The following is a 21475-nucleotide window of genomic DNA, read 5'->3' as shown; positions in this document are numbered from 1 at the left end:
CTTGAGTTCCATATCCTAGATGCATTTCCACAAAAAGAGTGAGTCTGGGTGGATTTCCTTTTGAGTTTGAAAGGTATGAAAGGAAGCTTCTCAGAGTTCTGGTTCTTCCTGCTTTTGTACATTTGTTGTCAGGATAGTTAGGGATGTGTGTGTGAACGGCTTTGTGGGTGATGCAGGCAGTCTTCTAAATACCTCTTCCTTCAATAGGAAGCAAGTTGAGGATTCTTGAGGGCTGGTGTGATATGTTCTAACTGTTTAACACCTGTTATGAGCTAGGCTGCCATGTTTGGAACTGATCTTACGGGGGGCGAGGTGAATTTTTGGCGTCCCTGTGAAGATGGCATTCCCATAGTCTAGTTTAGTGAGGACTAGAGACTGTACTACCATCTGGAAATCATCATGGGGAATTAAAGGTTTAATTTTCCTGAGGTGTTTTATTGTGTACATGCTCCTCGGCTCGCGTGAGGTATGGAATCAATGGAGAATGCTCAGATAGATTTGTCATTAGACGAGGTGTTAGACAGGGTTGCATCTTAGCTCCTTTACTTTTTACGCTTTATATCAACTCTGTCAGTCACCGCCTCTCTAGAACTTTCCATGATTACCCCACAATTAATGGTAAACCGATCCCTATCTTGCTTTACGCCGACGATGCGGCAATTATGTCCCAGACCCCCCATGGGGCTTCAGAGGGCTGTCACTGAATTCACTGAATTCATGTCGACGAGAGGCTTAAAAGTTAACACCTCCAAAACCTACACTATGTCCTGCGGTCAAGGGATTGGAAAAAAGCCATGCACCATTTTCTTGAATGGTAATAGACTAACCAACGTCGACAGTTTTGCTTACCTGGGCATCACATTCAATAAGAGGGGTTCCTGGAGAGCCGCGGCTCAAGCCAGAGGCTTAGCAATGTCCAAAGCAATAGGCGCACTTACAAATTTTTCAAAAAAACTAGGCGGTCGCCCAATACATCCTTTACTCCAGATCTATCGCGCGAAGTGTGTCTCAACCGCCACTTATGGCTCTGGGATCTGGGGGATCGAACCGGCCGAACAAATCCAGCGCCTTGAGAACGCTTTTCTACGCTACCTCTTGGCTGTCCCGCCTGGCACCTCTACTCATATGGTGCACAGTGAACTGGGCCTTACTCATATTGTAGATACCATTCACTCCTCTCCCCTAATCCTATGGCACAAAGTCTGGATTAATGAGGAAACCCCTTTCAATAGGGAAATCATTATGGATTGCCTAAAACTGACAGAGGTCAGAAACATCAAATGGTTAAATTATGTTAAAAGGCTGTCCAACGACATCGGGCATCCGGAATTCTTTGAGGAACCATCTACCCTAACTCATATATCCAGAGCTGAGCTAAAGCGACTCGTTCTAAATCATTTGTATCATAAACGCTGGCTCCTGGATATACAGAAGTCTACTATTGTTGAATATCAAAATTCGATCACCGTCACTGGCATTCAGCAATATCTATTATTAGAACCATCTCCATTCACCCGTATGCTTCTGACCCGTTTTCGTACCAACACGTTTTTTAGACTCCTAACTTTCCCTAACCCAAACTGTTGGCTCACTGACCTTCAAAAATGCCCTTGTGATGGCCTTTCGCCCCAATCCAATATCCATTGTATTCTTTTCTGCAGATTTTATCAACTGCCAAGGACCACTTTTTTAAAACCATTGCTGAAATCCTGGGGTATACGTTCATATAAATTGGCATACCTTAAATTGAAAACCTTAGATACCCCCCTAGCCCTGGCAGCCATGTCATCATACTTGAAATTGACGCTGAGGCTGAGATTATCAATGCAATTTTAACCAGCCTCTCACTTTGTTGCCTGACTGTATCTATTTTATTTTTTTAATTCCCGTGATTTTAATCATGTTATTAACTATGTGCTATTCTTGTTGTATTAACGATTTTACATGTATGTACTTTTTTGATATTGTTGTTACATATCGAATAAAGTTCAGTATCTATCTATCTATCTATCTATCTACATGCTCCTTTATGGAATTGGACAGGGTGAGAGAGCAGTTGAGGGCATACAGGTTCTCGAGTCAGGCTTGGATTGGTAGGGTGTTACTTTTAGGGGAGAACAATATTAATTCCGTTTTTTGTGGTTTAATTTTAGGTGGTTCAAATTAAACAAAGTTTGTGTCTTTATTAGTGTAGCGATGAGGTGTAGGATGTCACTAGGTGATTTGATTTTCTAGTAAAGTTGAGTGTCATCAGCATATAGGTGATATTTAACCCCTGCTTGCTTCAATATAATTGTAAGGGGTTCCATGAAGGGATTGGAAAGGGAGGGAGAGAGAATCGAGCCTTGGGGTACACCAAGATTAACTGGTGTAGGTTTGGAGAGACATGAGTTGATTTTAATTTGTTATGATTGGTGTTGAAGGTAAGAAGTGAACCCTTTTAGGACTGTGCCATTCATACCAGAGTGGTTCTTGAGTGTCTTAAGTAATGCTGGGTGATTTACTGTGTCAAAGGCTGCTGATATGCCAAGTAGGATAAGTAAGTATGTGTTATATTCATCTAAGGATCTGTTAATGTCATCTGATAAATTGAGCATGGCAGTTTCTGTGCTACAGCCTTGCCTGAATCCTGATTGGAAGGTGTCATGGAGGCTGAATTCACCTGTTGTTGAAGAACGCAGTTCTCCATAGTTTTGGCAAGGAACTGGAGGATAGGTCTGAGGTTGTTGAGATCATTAGGGTCAGCCCCAGTTTTATGAGTATGGGTGTGATTTGTCCTAGTTGGATGGAGTCAGGTACACAGCCAGAATAGAGGGATGTGTTGATAATTTATGTCTAGAACGGAGCAATGATGTGGTTGGGATTTTGTACTATCGTGGATGGGAGGGGCGCCGTAGTATAAGAAGTAGGCTATAAGATTGCAATTATATTAAAGACTTGATTTTCTGTCATGAGTTTTAAGTCAGACCAATTGTCATTTTTCTGTTGAGGGAGATCATGGTTGACATCAGTTTTATTTAGATCCATTTGGTCATTAGTAAGCTCAGTGGGTAAGGTTAGCAGGTAGGGCAGATTTGTGACTTGGATGAAGGCTTGATCTACTAATGGAAGCAGTTGCACACTCACCTAAATTACCCTGATAAGTATTCTATTAAACATAGCTTTTACTACTAGATGCCCTATGAGTACAGTTTTACAGCTAACCACTCTTCATATTCAGAACTCTTTCAAAACCTAAAACCTTTTATGAAGTTTATACAAATGATTAGTAAAAAGGCTGTGGATAGGCCATAGCTCCACAATGGAATAAATAAAATAGCAAAAAAATATAATTTTATATTCTTTAATTACAGAACAAAACAATGATATTCTATTTTGTTTCAGATATATAGTTGAGTTCAAATAGAGGAGTTAAAGATGACAAGAAAAGAACAGAGGAGAAAAGCAGAAAAAATACAGCACTACTTCGAAAAGACTCAAAACAAATAAGTGGATGGTGGAAAGAATGTTCTACAGGAAAATAAATGTGCTGTTAAGAGAACTGAGCAGTTTCTTAAAACAGTATTAAGAAGAATGAAAAATGTGGAAAATGATGATAAGAAAAAGACAACTGTGAGAACAAGTCAGAAACAAAAAGCAATAACTCATGTTCAATCTGCAAAGCAGTGTAAAAAACAACTCATCTAACAGCAAGGAGGAAGTAGTACAAAGATATAAGAAGAAGAATGCTTAGAACTAGGATAATAACAAACTTATAAGGAATATAAAGCAGTATAAGAAAAGATCAGTAGCTTATATGCAAAAGCAACACATAGAAACTGTTGTAGATAAACCATTTACCTTAAAGCGAAAACAATTTATCTTAATATTAAATAGAATGAGAACACTGGATAAAACAGTGGTCTCTATAAAGAAGAAGAGCCAGAAAAAGGCTTGTTAATAGAACTAAATTTTCACTGGTAAATGCAAACATACTTCCAGTATTGAGCCTTTCTTTAGTAAAGAAAGGTATTTACAAGAGAACACATCAGTGCATGCAGTTGAAACAACTGGTGATGCAATGAGTTGAAAGATGGTAGTCCCATTTCAGAAGAGGAAATGATTCTTAATAATAGCCTAAGAAGTACAGGGGTAGTGTAGACAGTCTCCTGTATATAAGTGGGATTGTAGCATTTGGCAAAAATCAATTGATATGTTACAAAACTTTTTTTATGTCAATTTCCAGATAGATGCATCAAATGGAAAATTATGACTCAAAAAGAGGGGGATAGGAGCCAGATTAAGGTCCAGTACCCGTACTCCTAACTATAATTGACACATCTAATCATTGTGGGTACTTGTTCCTATGTGAAGAGGTTTATAGAAAAACGTTAAAGAAAAGGTGTGGTTGGAATATATGGTTTCAGGGGCATCTTCCTTATTTGGAAGTATTGCCTTCACACACCCATGTGGGTGTAATGCTTCATCATTGGGTGTTTTGATCCTCGTGGGGCTGACGCTGCAATGCCCCACGGGCCCGCGAGAGAGCTCTTTGTCGGATATCTTTTCTTGTATCAGCCGTGACTGTGCATGCCGGTGTGTGGGGTATAATGTGTAAGGTGGAGAGTGTGATCTTAATCTTACCTAAAGGAGATAACATTTTATTCAGAGACCCTTCGGTAAGGTTAAAAACTAAGATGTGGTAGTGTGCGCAACATTGTGATACACCACTACTCAGTAAGTATGTTGTAGTGAACTATTGCAGTTTCACTATTCAAGTCGACATGTTTCACGCTATGTTGGTCCACTACTGGAGCCCAAGAGTTTCTTCAGGACCCAAAAATATGTTTCCTACCCCTGAATTAGAGTGGGTATCTAGAGTATTAGTATACTCAATCCCTGGTAGTGATACAATAGATCCTAGGTATCTATATCATGCTCACCCCAGTACAAATCCATAAATCAACCCCTACTCATAGACCATACTGTGCCCTAGCTCAATGCAGGGGACCGTGAGGTTATTGCGGTTTAGTTCCATGCGCGGTCAGCAGCCCATCACCTACCCCTGATCCTGCCTGCCTCCATACGATTGTTTATTCCCCAGTGTTTGAAGATAATGTTACATACAGACCACTGTGAATGGTGAAATAATATGAAAGCTGAGAAATGTAAAAGAGGGAAAATTATATTTTTATCAAATTTTAATACACTTTTATAGTTTGTGTAAAATGTATAGTTATAATGCTTAACTTTGAAGATCATATACTAACGCATTTTTATGTCCTTTTGTGTTTAATAATGGTTATAGTTTATGGTTCTAAGATATCTCAAAACATGTTTCCTACCCATAGACATATTGACTAGAGATATCCATGGACATTGTTTTTAAAGAGAAGGTGGTCTTCTGATAGCTTCTCATAACTTTCTTTGGCCCATTTTGCACGTACATGTTTGAGCACAAATTGCAGGTTTACAGTGACTCACACAACATCTCATTCAAGCATTCAGACAGTTATTGTGACAGACAATGACTTACCAACTAATTCGTTCGTAAAGTGTATTACATCAACACTTGTTTAATAAAAAGTCAGTGACACACTGATTCATTCATTTAAAGTGTACTCACACACACTCTCAGTAACTGATACAATGCATAGATATAGAAATACATTATATTTATGTAGCCTTATTAGGGACAGTTCTACACACACACTTGTACCCCAATATTCATAAAGGAAGCAAATAAACACTCCACAGTGCCCCTTAGATATACATATAGAAAGCAATAGACACACTGAGACTGATAGTCGTAGAAACTGGTTGCCAAGCATTAAACTCCTCTTCTATTATATATAACTCATCCCAAAGTTAGGCAGTAGGTAGGCTATAGGCAGTGACCTATCGGCTAAAAAACATACACATATGATTTTAAATTTCAGTCACTGACAACTGCATTTATAGACACCTCTATCCACTTATACATACAGCCTGGCAGTCAGATTGCTACTTACTTACTTATGTACAAAGAATAGTACCACTAACACATCCAACCACACACTTGGAAAAGTTCCTAACCATTCATTCATATATTCAGATATAGCATATGTATTGAGGCGTACTGGGGGCAGTTCTCAAAACACAGTTTCATACCTGTTTACTCACAACACAGCCTGAAAACAGTCCATGTACCCCCTTAGATACAGATTTTGAGAGCCATAGAGTCACTAAGAATGATATTCATGAAGCAACATACTTCATAATGTATATAAAGTAACACCCAAATATGAACTGAGACACTAACTTACATATCTACTGAGGTACTAACACTAACAAGTCGCCCATATAGAGACCTGTTGCTTCAAACATGTCTCAGACCTGCTTCTGCAGAACCTGTGGGTGCACTTTAATAGCAGGTCAAATTGACTCTAGAAACTGTGTGCCAACTCTTAAAGTCTTCTTCTACAAGATATAACTCACATCCAATGTAAAAGGTATCTAGGGAACAGGCAGTGAGCTATCAGTATAAAAACACAGTTATTGACAACTGTACGTACAGGCCCCTGTGCCCAGCTGTACATCAAGTCTGGCAGTCAAATTGCAACACACATACATATCTGCAAAAGGATAGAATCACTAATACACCCAGCCACACACTGATAATAGCTCCTAAGCCTTCATTTATATATACATATACATCATATGTATCACAACCTACTGGGGGCAGTTCTGAACACATAGTTACATACCCATACACTCACTTCCAAACCCTAAACCGAATCCATGCAGCCCCTTAGATACAGATTTAGACTGCCAGAGTCACTAAGAGTGATAGTCATATAGCAATATACTTCTATAAATATGGAAAGACGCACCCAAATAGGAAATGACAAACTCATTTAGATATCTACTGAAATACTAACAATTACTAATCACAGATATACAGAATTGCCACATACACAAATGTAGTTATTAATTCACTTACACCCTAGATTATTCAGTTATAGAAGACATAACACAATACATAAGACAATCATACAGTCACATAAGGCTCAGTCACACTTACAAGCACTCATACATCTACTTACCCAGATATACTTACACATTCAATGAATTCACACTTACATGTGCTCACAGACACACTCATTCACTTGTACAACTACTAATGGAACCTTCCACTTACCCACAGTCACTCACCCACTCATACACCCATACAGACAGAGACACTTATGTCTCAAAGACCTACTCCAACACAACCACTGGCAGATCCATTCAAACACTCACACATCAACTCACTGATCCATAGAGCCACTCATGCATCAACTCACCAATACAGACACTAACACAACCACTAATTCATATTCTTAGCTACACATGCACCTACTCATTATCCAATACAGTAACTCAGACATCCAGTCATACGCACATATATATACTTACATACCCACTCATATACCCACACAGCCACTCGTACACTGAAACAGTTGCCCATACATCTATGAACACACCTACTCATACAGTCAGTCACACAGCCACTCACTCACCCATATAGATACTCACACCCACTCAATTACTCATTTATATACTAACACATGTATTTATTTATCTATACAGTATCACTGACAAACAAGTACTCCCCCTTACAATCTCTCCCACACTCATTTAATAATCCATACAGCCACTCACATACCTATTTATTTACCCATACAGACTCTTACACACCCAGTCTTTCACCCACACAGAAGCTCACACAGCCACTCACTTACTCATAGATGCAGTAACATACCCATTCACTCACCATACAAAAAATCACACACCCACTCACTCATGTATAGTCTATCACATACTCACTCATCCATATACAACTCATATACCCAGAACACAATCATGGGCATACACACTCACTCACTCATACAGTAACTCACACACACACACTCACTCATATATAAAAGTACTCAGACACCCACCTACTCAGGTATAGAGCCAGTCATACATGCACTCACTCACCCATACAGACACTTACATAGCCTTTCCTAAACAAATACAAAGACTGACACACTCATTTACACACTTATACAGTCACTATCACAGACTATCACTCACACATTCCTATACTACCACATCCACTCACTCAGCATCCAACCACTTACAATCAGTTCCACAAATATAAACTCATGTAAACACACAATAACATACTAAGAAACATGAGATAGATTCACATGCTTACAAACATACATTTAACATATATATATTTCTTTCTTAAACTTTCTTAAACTGAAATGGGCGGTTCTAACCACAATAGATTTTTGTTTGGACATTTTTAGGGGGGGGACTAAAAAAACACAGGGCCAAATTTCGTGTCTGGCAGTCTTAGACCACCAGACTCACGGTGGCACAGTGGTGGTGATCCTGCAGCCGCCTTATTGTGATGCTGCCATTCGAAGCACCAGGGAACTGCCATTCCCTGGCAGTGGTGACGTGGACAGGGGTACACAATATGCACGGTGGGAGCGCCGCAGTACACAGAGCAAATTTCAAGTTTCCCCACCACTAGCCCTTTCAAGGCAGTGAGACCACAATGAAAAGGCTGGTGGTGGGGAAACAAAGGGTGCAGCCATGGATATGCATTCAATGGGGCACAACATGTGCCCATCTGTTTGGATGCACCCCAAGTTCCAGCATGGCACGAGCTTCACAGTCCATGCCATGTTGGAACTGCTTTTGTGTTTCCAATGAGTTGCCCATTTTCAGGGCACTGCCATAGAAATGACAAAAAGAGAAGCTTGCCAGACACGAGTAGAACTCGTAATCTGACGGGCGTACCATGTACGGCATTGGCAGCAAAGTTGTAGTCAGGCCCTTAATGTCCTTTTCAAACAGAATCACACAAGCTAACTGTTTCAACAGCATAAACATTTTTTTTGCAAGTGTGTGCATTTATTATTTGAATGAGTGCTGCAACAGCTTGCTCTTCAACACTTAATGACGGACTGCACGTTGGGCAATAAATGCCAGTTTTTCCAAAATCAGAGATGCTAAGAGGCACTGCAGTTATGTGACTGCCAACAGATGAACTTCCAGCACGATCACTCCCAGTAGAAGCTTACTCTTGTTCTTTTAGCCTCTCCACCTCAGCACATACCAAGCAGGTACTGTGGATAGTTTGCAGATGCGTGTACATGTTGGAGGTTCCACATGAATACTTCCTCTCACTCGCTGTTAAAAGTACCTTTTTGCACAAGAGCAAGTCACTACTGGACGTTGACTTTTTTCGACCTACAGTATGGAAAGGAATCGCCACATGATGCTTTCGTTCTTTTTTGGCGGGGGCTCTTCCTCTTCCTCCACCAAACAGTGCTCTTTCTCCTCCAGCTGCTGTGGTGCAGATGGCATCTTCGGGATTTTGAAAATCTAAAATAAAACACCAAATGAACCGAGGTCCTACCTATCTAAAGGAAAGTAGGAAAATTGGGAGCCACTCCCTAGAAGTCTAGAAAGAGGTGGGACTTTCTTTGATTTATGAAATAAGGGTGTTACACCAATCAAATACATTTGTTTCTGTGTCATAAGGGTGTACATAACCCCAGCAAGGTTCCGTCGTGCCTGGGCGTGACTCCACAAAATGTATTTAAACACCTTTTTGTACACAATTTCTGTCTAGATGTTTTTGTTTTGATATATGATTAGTGAAACTCTTTCACTTTAAATAAATCTAACAATGTCTACATATGTATTTTGCTATTATCTATGAAAACGTGGGAATCGTGACACTAGCATGACGCTGGAAATAGGTGCCACGACGGTGCGTGATTCTGTTGTGACTCTTGGAAAGCTACAAAAATCACTATCAAAATATATTTTATTAGTTATAACGCTATTTTCTTTACTGTATTGGTGAATCTGTTAAAAGAATTGTCTTTACATATGTATAACTACTACCACAAGTTCGCCAGAACCAAGTACCAAACGCGGCGCATTGCGGGCAGGGAATGTAACTCCGAAAATATGCTAACATCTTTTAATACATACATATATATATATGTGTGTGTGAATATATATATATATATATTTTTATATATATTTTTATATATACTTATATATATATATTTATATAACCATAGGTTTCAGGCACGTTATAGTTATAGTTAGGAATTAGCATTTAAAAAACCTTAGAAATTCACTGAAGAAACCATAGGTTTCAGGGGCGTTATAGGTAGCTGGACTTTTCACTCGTACAAAACCATTGAAATTCCCCCGTTATAGTTAGTTCAGCTAACTATAACTCGCACGCCCGCAATGCACTGCTGATGACGTCACATATTACATCACTCATGACATGGTCAGTGACATCACTGATGACATCACTGATGACATCTCAAATGACATCACTGATGACATCACTGATGACATCATCCCGTGAATGTGTGTTTTTCTGAAAATTACATATGTTTTATATATGTATATCTCAAGGTTGATGGAAGAATAAAAGGGTATATAAGTGTCTAAATGCCTACATATGGCTTAGGGCCATATGTAGGTAATTTCTATTTACCGATTCCTAAATACCGAATTTTACCGATTCGGTATTTAAGAATTGGTAAATAGAATGTAGGTAAAAAATCGGTAAATTTTACAGATTCGGTAATATTCAGTATTACTGATTCGGTATTAACCGAATCGGTTATAAGGACTACCTTCCTATTCATTCCTATGGGCCTGGAGGCCCATAGGAATGAATGGGAAGCCATTGACTATTACCGATTCGGTAAAAACCGATTCGGTAATAGGGGGAGGATATTCAAGGGTGGCAGGGTGTCACATTGACACCCTGTTGCACCCCTGAATCGTGCATGTGTACACATGTGGCGCACATACATGCCCTAAGGGCATGTATGTCTGCCACAAGGCATTTCTAGCAAAGCACAAAATTGCTTTTTAAAATGTATTCAGTATGTACCACCAACCTGTAGTTGGTGGTAAATAACGAATCCTTAAAACAAAAAAGCACTCACTTGAGTGCTCCCTACATAGGATTTAAGGATTCGGTAATTTACCGATTCGGTATTTTACCGATTCCTCAAAATACCGATTTGGTAAATTACCGAATCCTTAAAACCTGCCTCCTACATTAGAAAGGGCTAACTACAGGTCGGTAACGGGAAAATTACAGATTTTCGGCCGTTACCGACCGGTATTTAGCTATCTACATATGGCCCTTAGTGAGTAATGTTTAAATATGTAAATATCTGTATCAGTCTCTCACTTCGTGTATAAGTGGCTGCATGGGTTGGTGAGTAGCTACATGAGTATCTATATAGGTTATTAGTTGGCTTTTTGAGTATCAGTATGAGTGTCTGTATGGTTCGGTGGGGGGTATTACGTAGTGCATAGGTGCGTGAATGAGTGACTCACTGTTTGTATGTGTTGAAGACAGCATGTGTACAGGACTGTATGGGTGGATGAGTGTGTGCATGGGTGTGCTAGTGAGTGAATGACTGTCTCAATAGTGTCTTTATGAGTAACTACATATGTTTTAAACTAGTATATGTGACTATTGGTGTATTTAAGTGAGTATATGTGAGAGTGAGAGATTGGAAGAGTTCCTGTATGAATAAGTATGTGTTTCTATAAGTGATTGTTTAAAAGACTAAGTTTGGGTAAGTTTCTGCAGAAGTAAGTGTGGTGGTGTGTGTATAACTGTATATGCAAGCAAATGGATGTTTGATTCTTTATTAGAATGAGTGACTATGTGTGCAAGTAACTCTATGGATGAGTGGCGTTGTGTAACAGGATGTATAGGTGGCTGAGTACATATGATGAGTGAGTACATGTATGAGTGACTGTATAGGACTGTTGGTAAATGAGTAGATGTGTATGTGGATCTTAGAAGTACTGAATAGCTTGTTGTAACTGGTATTGGTATGTCCATTGTTTTGAAAATTTTAGTTTCTATTTTTGAATGTGTGTATCAAAGGTTATATTAGGGGGAGAGGAGGTCTGCCACTCTATCACAAGGATGATGTCATCAGTGATGTCATTTGAGATGTCATCAGTGATGTCATGAGTGATGTCACTTACCATGTCATGAGTGATGTAATATGTGACGTCATCAGCAGTGCATTGCGGGCGCGCGAGTTAAAGTTAGCTGAAATAACTATAACGGGGGAATTTCAATGGTTTTGTACGAGTGAAAAGTCCAGCTAACTATAACGCCCCTGAAACCTATGGTTTCTTCAGTGAATTTCTAAGGTTTTTTAAATGCTAATTCCTAACTATAACATGCCTGAAACCTATGGTTTTTTCAGTGAATTTCAAAGGTTTTTTAAATGCTAATTTCTAACTATGCCTACAGAGTTAGGACATGTGAAGAAAGAAGAAAAAACGCACAGAAAGAAAAAAAAGAAATGCAGAAAGAAGCAACAGAAGTCCTCAAGGACGAAGAAAAGTGCAGGAAGAAGGATAACGTGCAGAAAGAACAAACAGAAGAGCAGAAAGAAGCCTTGTTGCAAAATCATCCTGTACCCTCAACTTTTTCAGACGGATACAGGTGGTAGCTGAGTCTGACTAACCAGTCCTAGAGCCAGTGCTATGTTAAAAGACACTCAGAATACAGTGAAAACACCTACATACACTAGGGAACACTATGCATTGGGGTCCCCCTGTGATTAGCATGACCTCCTAGTATATAATAGGGCAGGGGATTAAAACTACCTCTTAAAAATCGCCACAGGGCGTGTTTGCACACGTCACCTCAGGCCCCGTCCCCTCCCTTCCCCACTGTGTAAACACGCCCTGTGGCCGTTCTAAGTTGGGAGATTAAGTCCCCTTGAATCCTGAGAGTCCCTAGGGTCCAACTAGACCACAAGTTACCTTCAGTATCCAGATGGCAGAATACAAAGACTATCTGACCCAAAGCAAAATTAACAAATTCCAAAAAGGCCTTAAAAAATTCAGCTATTCCAAAACATACCCATATGCGGAGAATGACTATGTACCCCCGAACAAAACAGATGGTGCCTATGACAGCTCAGGAGACAACACATCCATATCAAGCGACTTGAATGCAGGCTCCAACAAACAACGCGGCAGAGGACGCCAAGGCCAAAGCTGGCCACAAAACTGGCAGGGACCACCACAAACTCACACCTTCGGCCCACCGCCATTTGGACCAATGCAACACGCATACTATGGATATCCAACCCTATACCCACCAGGCCCAATGCCCTTCATCCAAGGGAACCAAAGACCCCCTTTTTTAGGACAGGGATGCAGAACACGCGACAGGAGACGGAACCACCAGCAAGTCCAATGGCAAGAAGAAGATCCAGTTAGTGCCAACACCCGCAATAAAACCCTTGAACAACCAGGAACGAGCAAACATTGATCCCTGATACACCCACATCCCTGGTGTTTAATCTATCGAGTACACCTGTGACAGAAAGCGAAACAGCGGTCCTTAGTAAAGGCTAATCGTTTGTCCCTACCACACGACTGGACAAATTCAAGCTCCATGTCGAACTAGCTGAGTTTTTTAGAAAGCTCAAACTTAAGGCCTTCTTTGAAAAAGTAACACCAGAAGAAACTACCACCAATACCAATCCCAATGTAACAGGCATTAGGTTAAAATCCACCTTTGTGCCACCTCCTACCAGTGTACCCACAGAAATCTCTACCTTCGAACTAGCAGTCTACACTGAAATAGAGAAACTGAACCTTAAAGGAACATACAACAAGCTATCAAAGACCGACCGTGACACCATACAACGCCTAGAAAGTAACCCCACCATTGTCATCAAACCAGCTGACAAGGGGGGAGGGATCGTCCTTATGGGTAAAACCGACTACGCTCAAGAATGTCGCAGACTCCTTAGCGATACATGTAATTACAAACGCCTGGATAAAGACCCCACCGCCGAACTGCAAATCACCATACACACCATGGTTAAAAGAGCCTGTGACGCTGAACATATCTCAACCCAAGAGGCGAAATACCTGTGTACCAAGAATGCGAAAGTACCTTACTTTTATATTGTACCCAAAGTACACAAGGGCACCATACCACCCCCAGGAAGACCTATAGTCTCAGGGGTCAACTCACTTCTGGAACCGCTATCTAGGTACTGCGACCACTTCCTGAACCCACTGGTACAAGGAACCCCTACCTACATCAAAGACACTAAACACCTCCTGAACATCATCACTGAAATTAATTTCGATCAAACCACCCAACTACTGGTGGGACTGGACATGGAAAGCCTGTAGACCAGTCTCCCACAAGATGCCACCCTGCAAGTCCTACAAGATGTACTGATGCAAAACCCCTGGATGTACCATATCCCACGGCGATTCATACTTGACTGTGCAGCCCTAGCCCTCAAGGAAAACTACTTCGAATATGATGGCACTTACTACCTGCAAACTAACGGAACCTCGATGTGCAGTGTTTTTGCTCCTAGTGTGGCAGGACTGTATGTTCACCATTTCGTGCAGGAACACGTCATGTCAATGACCAACCCATACTCAAAAAATGTAAAGACTTGGCACAGGTATATAGATGACATCTTCCTGATTTGGGAAGGAACACGGGATGTACTAAACGTTTTTCTCACTTGGCTTAATGAGCGTGACCCTTACCTTCGATTCACGTGCACCTCCAGTGCCACCTAGCTGGCCTTCCTGGATCTTAACATTCGAGCAGAACAAGGGACTCTGCGCCCCACCACCCACTTCAAACCAACAGCTAGGAACTCACTGTTGCGATTTGACAGCTTCCACCCCAGACCATTAAGGGAACATCTACCATTTGGGCAATTCCTGCGGATCCGCAGAAACTGCAGCCACCTAGAGGACTATAAAAGACAATCCCACACCTTATCACACAAACTACAGGAACGTGGATATCCCAATGCCATTATTGCCAAAACCAGCAAAAGGGTACGCAATATAAACAGAGAATCACTATTGGAAACAGTAACAAAAGACCAAGATCCACCACCCATGACCTGTGTGACCACCTATAATACAGCGTCAAATCAAGTTTCCAGCATCATCCGCAAACACTGGAAGATAATCAATTCAGGCACCAGAAAATGGGAGATCCCGCGCTTTGCATTCATACGTGCCAACAACCTTAAAGACAAACTAGTGTCAACAAGACCACGTGCCAGTCCCAAATCTATGGACAACACAGTCCTTAACTGTTGGGGCCTTCCCAAAGTCACTGGACATTATCCATGCAACAACTGCAGTGTGTGCCATCTCACCAAACCAACGAAAACTCTCAACCTTGAACCTGGCAAAATCTGGACACAACACCAACACACCAACTGCAACTCCAGTAACCTTGTGTACCTCATAACATGCCCCTGTGGGCTCCGTTACGTGGGCATGACGACCCGCAAAATCAGGACCAGAGTGGTTGAACACAGAAGCACGATCAGGTGTGACAAAAACATCAGCAGACTGACAGATCACTACCTCAGTGCACACCACACCCCCAATGACATGTCCTGGACTGTCATTGAACAATTTGACATTCACCAAACAGACAATGACCGGATCCTTCATACCAAAGAACAGAGATGGATCTATCGCCTCTCCACGCAGCAACCGGGCCTGGGCCTGAATGACTCCATACCCTGGAGCTCACTAAAACATGAATTTTTTACTCTTGATTCCCCTCCGTGTTAAATGTCCCCCTGTTGTATTTGCCATTTATAACACACCTGGCACGCCACAGCGCTCTTTAAGTTTACTCTTTCCCCAGTTAGCGCTCCTTTGTTTTACAACTGTACACTAATCTGTGTACACTGGGTACAGCTCACCCAGCCATCCCAATGCGCAGGCGCTGACATTCGGCAACGCACATGCTCACAGCAGAGCACACTACTCCCCCGCACATGGGCATGCTCGCAGCAGGATACTCTTCTGGGCATGCTCACAACAGGATACACTGCTCTCCCACCCATATGCAGTACAGCCATGACTCAGCGTGTCCTCGCACAGTCTGTCTTCTCTGTCCTTCCCCGCACAGGTGTTCAGAATGATGCAGCCTGCATTTAAAGCACAAACATGGCCGAGGACAGCCTAACGGAGGCCGCAGAGATGACTGGAGGCTCAACGCAGACACTGACCGAAAGTATCGTGAGTAAACCAAGCGCTTCAGCTACAAGCCGGGTAAGTTCTTTTTCCACAGGTCCCTAACCCCCTAAGGACCCTTTATCTTCCCAGGGTCCATTCCTCTGCCGGACTACTCCATGGGGCATGTTTGGCAACAAGCAAACGTGAGGAAAATCTTCCTTTCATGCACTTTCCACCGTTTTTTGTGTGTTGATGCGCTTACAATGCTTAGCCCACCACAAAACTTTGTGTACATATGATAACTCTCACCTTAGCCATACCACCAATATGGCTACACCATTTGCCACTTATTTATCGTCTACACAGCACAATAGATATCGGCAATCAATCGGTCTTGTGAATATATAACCATACTGAGACTCCCCCCTGTATGTGTGTCCTGTCATACTTGTTGTATGTCCAGTAATGCTCTAAGAGGGAATCCCCCTCTCACATGTAAAACACCTTAGCGAGTGCTACACATTTCTCAAAATTACAAAATCACTTAAATCTAAGTAATTTGCACCTACACACTTTGGTCCTGAGGAAAGCCAGTTATAATCATAAAGGCCTGGCTGAAACATGTAGACCACACCTGGATGTAGGAAACCCTAATTAACATTCCTATAACATCCAACAACCTTTTTTAATGCTGGCAGTGACCCAGTTATTAAAATATAATTTACCCTCGGGTACTGGGATCCCTGCATAGCTTTTAAATCGTCACCTTCACGTCACTACACTGCACACTCAGATACATACCTGCTCCGCTGTATCCAGGCGTTGAAGCACACCCGGGACACACTCGGTGTTACTGGGTGGGCCCGATGATGAAGCATGCCACCAACTAGGTTGGTGGGTGAGGGCTTTATTAACAAACAAAATGGTTTGTACCCTGCCTTACAGTCTTGAGTCTATGTAAATTCCCAAATAGGCTAGTCCTTTTTGATCTCACACAGAATATCTATTGCGGCATCAAGAACTTCCTATTACAGGAAGGAAGGACACTCTGCTCAAGTGAAAACCAGTGGGAACCACGGGCCAGGGTGCCCCAGAGTCCCCACGATCACATGCATCAACAACAAAGATTGCACTCAGACAACCTAGTTCAAGGATAACATGGAGGAAGAGAATGAACAACGCATGGACGCACAGACGCTATTTGCACGTGCACCAGGAAAGCGACAAACACTTGCGGTATCTCGAAACCAAGATACTTCACTGAACACAAGGCTTAAATGGTACGAAAAATTGAAGAAACTTGAAACATCAAAGTGGTGGCAGGATTATGTAGATAAAAAGATAGTACAGCGTAGACTCAGGATATATGTCACCCCATCACAAGTCACCCAATCCACGCATGTTGGAAGATTGGGCGGACAACTCTGCCACCAGCTCCAAGAACATGCTATGTATACTCATCAAATATGCATGGGAAGACAGAGATAAAATCATAAAAGAAATATCCGAGATTGAGTATCAATTGAAGCAAAATAGCGACCAAGACAACATCAAACAATTGAGAGATGATCTGAAGGGAAGATTACTAAAACACGAGGAAGATTTCAAACTTCACAAGCAGAGAAAGTAATATCGCGACTGTATTGACTATGAGGATGGACGCATATTAACTTATAGTCACCTGTATGACCATCTTTACAACATAAAAACAACACATGATGACCCGGCACCGCCAACCAATACCGAACAAGATCCTCCACTTGCAGCAATAACCAGTGACTCAGACACGGATGTATCAATCAACATAGCCAGTCCATCTTCAGACATCAAGGTCTTAACAAAGCCAGCAACTTTTTTGGACGAGTACCGGATGCTAAGGAGGGGTCGGCAAACGGGAAGAAAAAACCCCACACCTCCACTGAGAGGATGGGGCAGAGGCCGAGGAAGAGGCAGGGGCGCAGCAAACAAAGGAGAATCAGACGGAAACACAGGACACAAAAATGCATAGCCCATAGGAAGCAAACGGGGTGGCTCCAAGAAGAAGCAACAATGATGGACAGTGAAATAGTAAACAAAACCCTTATCAAATTAACAACCCCTCCCCTTTCCCTATATGAGAAAAGAACCTTATGCTTAGGACTGACAAATGTTCAACTATTCAGAGACGCGTGTTGACATTTTACATTTTATTTGGAAGCTCAAGTTTAAAAAGTGGCACAGTCTCAAGAACAGTAGACCTCCTAGCACCAATGGCACTCCATGTGAGACACCTCTGTTTTCGAATCTCACAGTGGGGGATGTGAACACATTGCAGGTCATGCACGATCTTGAACATACCCCAAGGGGGGACACCAGTGAGGGTCCCATCCCTAACAGTGATTTGGATGTCCCTACGGACTGAGCTGTGTTTACTAACTTCAAACCACGCTCTGTGTTTTACCCCAACCTTCCACATGACTGTATAGACACATTCCATGATGTTGTTATACAAAAACCTTTGAAACAAAAACATCAGAACACCCCAAGAAACACTGAAGGATACAATCTATCCAGCAGACAAAGAAACATAATTTCTTCTCTATCTAAAGACAAAAACATTGTTATCCGCCTGTCTGACAAAGACAGCAATATCGTATTGACGCGCAGGCAAATGTACATTGATGAGGCCCGTAGGGAACTTGATGACTGTAGATTGCATTGCCCATGTAACACAACCACATACAATTAGAGCATCACCACCACTTGGAGGAAGCTAGCAGAGTGGCAACAGTCTGGGATCATAAAGTGGCAAGAATACTGCTTCTTGAAATAGGATTACTCCAGACTGCGCATTCTGTATCTTCTTCCCAAGACAAAAAACAAGTAATCCCTTGGATTGTGCAAAGAACATATATCAGAAAAGCTTAACTAACAACTGAATCATACGTTTAGGTAGGTACAGTGATGCTACCCATGCACAGAACTCCCACAACACATTAAAATCATTTATATTATAACACTCAAGGTTTATCACAAATCCTCCTTTTATTTAAAAAAACCTTTTTCAGTCGTTTATAAAAAGATATCTCACATCCTAAATATCACAAAGTTCATACAAAACAATTTGTTCTAAAAAACCCACAGTATGCATAGAGTACAATAAAATTACAACATAACACAATACAAAATTATAAAAAGAGAGAGAAAATACTTTGTCATTCATGAAACAAATCCTATGGGCCAATTTAATGACTGGCCTGGACAAACTATTTCTTCCAGTATCTACAGAACCAAGTATTCCCATGGATTATGTGAGTAATGCGCCAACGCGTTTCGATGGGGTTTATTAATGTTACATCTTTTTCAAGACCACAATTTTTTCAAGTCTATCTATAAACCTTGTAATATAGCCGCTGTTGAAATCCTGTATGAAACAAATTGATACAAAAAATATTGTGCTTAGAATACACCATCATGGTAAACAAAACCTTTTTATATCTCATGTTTTATCTAAAACAGTTTGATAGAGACATTTATACAATCCTTTTTCATATGTCAGATACTAAAGCATTTTTACAATATCTTGGTGCAATTCACATTTGTCTATTTATTTACTTTCGCTATAGAAAGAAAAACCCAATTATTATCATGCAGTCCCAACATTAGACATAAATCCGGCTTCCATTTACAGAAGACCCAAATGTGACAAATGTACCAGCTAAATCCATTTTCCTGTTCTTATTATGTCACTCATTTTATATACTATAATATAACACAACCACGGGATAAAAGCATGCATGCCATTTTTTGAGTGACAAGCATATAGGCTACCTGGAACACACCCAGATGGTTGTGGACATGATGATGCTGTGCCTGCCCAACAACATATTCATGTTTAATAGGAAGCTCTACAGGCAGGTGCTTGGCACAGCCATGGGGACTTCCTTTGCACCTAGCTTTGTGAATCTCTTCTTCGGCATGTGGGATGAAGAGATTGGCAACGAGAAACTACTCAAACCAGATTTTGAGAGAGTAGTAGTTTGGCTGAGGTACATAGATGGCTTATTCATTATTTGGAGAGGAAGTGAACCAGAAGTCATCAACTTCATTGAGAAATTGAACATCAATCCGTACAACATAGTCCTCAGCCAAAACATGAGCAGACATTGCATTGAGTTCCTTGACGTCAGGATTGAAGCATGACAGAGCAATCTTGTCACCAGCCTGTATCGCAAAGAAACAGCCAGGAACAGTCTTCTTCATGCCCGCAGAAGCCACCCGGATGCTCTCAAGTGGAGCATCCCTTACGGGGAGCTGCTGAGGGCAAGAAGAAACTGTAGCACCGACGAAGCCTATCTTACAGAACAGAAAATCATGCTTTCCAGGTTTAGAGCAAGGGGGTATCCTGAATGGGTACTAAGAAAGGCCATCCTTAAGATGAGTACGGTCAATAGACAGCAAACACTTGAAACCCTTCACAAAGAAACCAACAATACAGACACCAGGGTTATCATGACATTTAACAGGAACTCTCAGAAAGTACATAAAACACTGGCAGACCATTGAGATATCCTTAAGACAGATACCACCGTGGGACCCACCCTGAGTGAAAGGCCAATGATCACATACAGGAAGGGTAGGAGCCTCAGCGACACCCTAGTGCGGGAAGACATTACAGAACCACTCATTAAAAATACACATAGGTGCCGATCACGATCCGGTAAAAAATTCCCCCGTGCGACTCGTATCGGGTCTTTTTACCGTACGAATCGTACAAGTGCCGTACGAACTGGCAATCACGATTCGCATGGTAAAAAGTCCATACGAACCGCACTGGGAATCATTCCCCACACGTCCCCGGGTCGGAAAATGTGTCCGACACGTCCTCGGACGATTTACCTTACAAACGTGAAAAACAAAGTCCGACCTAGGAATCACGATCCATCCCGTGCGTCCGAGGTTACAACCGTATGGAAAAAACACCGTCCGCACCGAACTCCTACAGCAACCATGGAGACATGTGCCCGCATACGCGCCCAACACTCCCCCCAGCCCCCGTACGTCCGACACGTACCCCCCGTATATGTATACCCCCACCCGTCTAGGTACACCCCAGTACGTTCCAGTCGAACCCCCACCCCAGGACGTGTCATAGCCCCGTCTACCCACACCCCAGTACGTTCCAGTCGTACCCCCACCCCAGTACGTGTCATACCACCGTCAATGTACACCCCCCCACCCCAGTACGTGTCGTACCACCGTCCATGTACACCCCCCCCCCTGTACGTGTCGTACCCCCCGTGTACCTACACCCCAGTACGTGCGAGCCACACCCCCACCCCAGGACGTGTCATAGCCCCGTCCACCCACACCCCAGTACGTTCCAGTCGTACCCCCACCCCAGTACGTGTCGTACCCCCCGTGTACCTACACCCCAGTG

The sequence above is a fragment of the Triturus cristatus genome, chromosome 5_2 (genome assembly GCF_964204655.1).
Source record: "Triturus cristatus chromosome 5_2, aTriCri1.1, whole genome shotgun sequence".
Classification (NCBI taxonomy): Eukaryota; Metazoa; Chordata; class Amphibia; order Caudata; family Salamandridae; genus Triturus; species Triturus cristatus.
The sequence above is the reverse complement of the archived record's forward strand: the minus strand, read 5'-3'. Positions refer to the sequence as shown.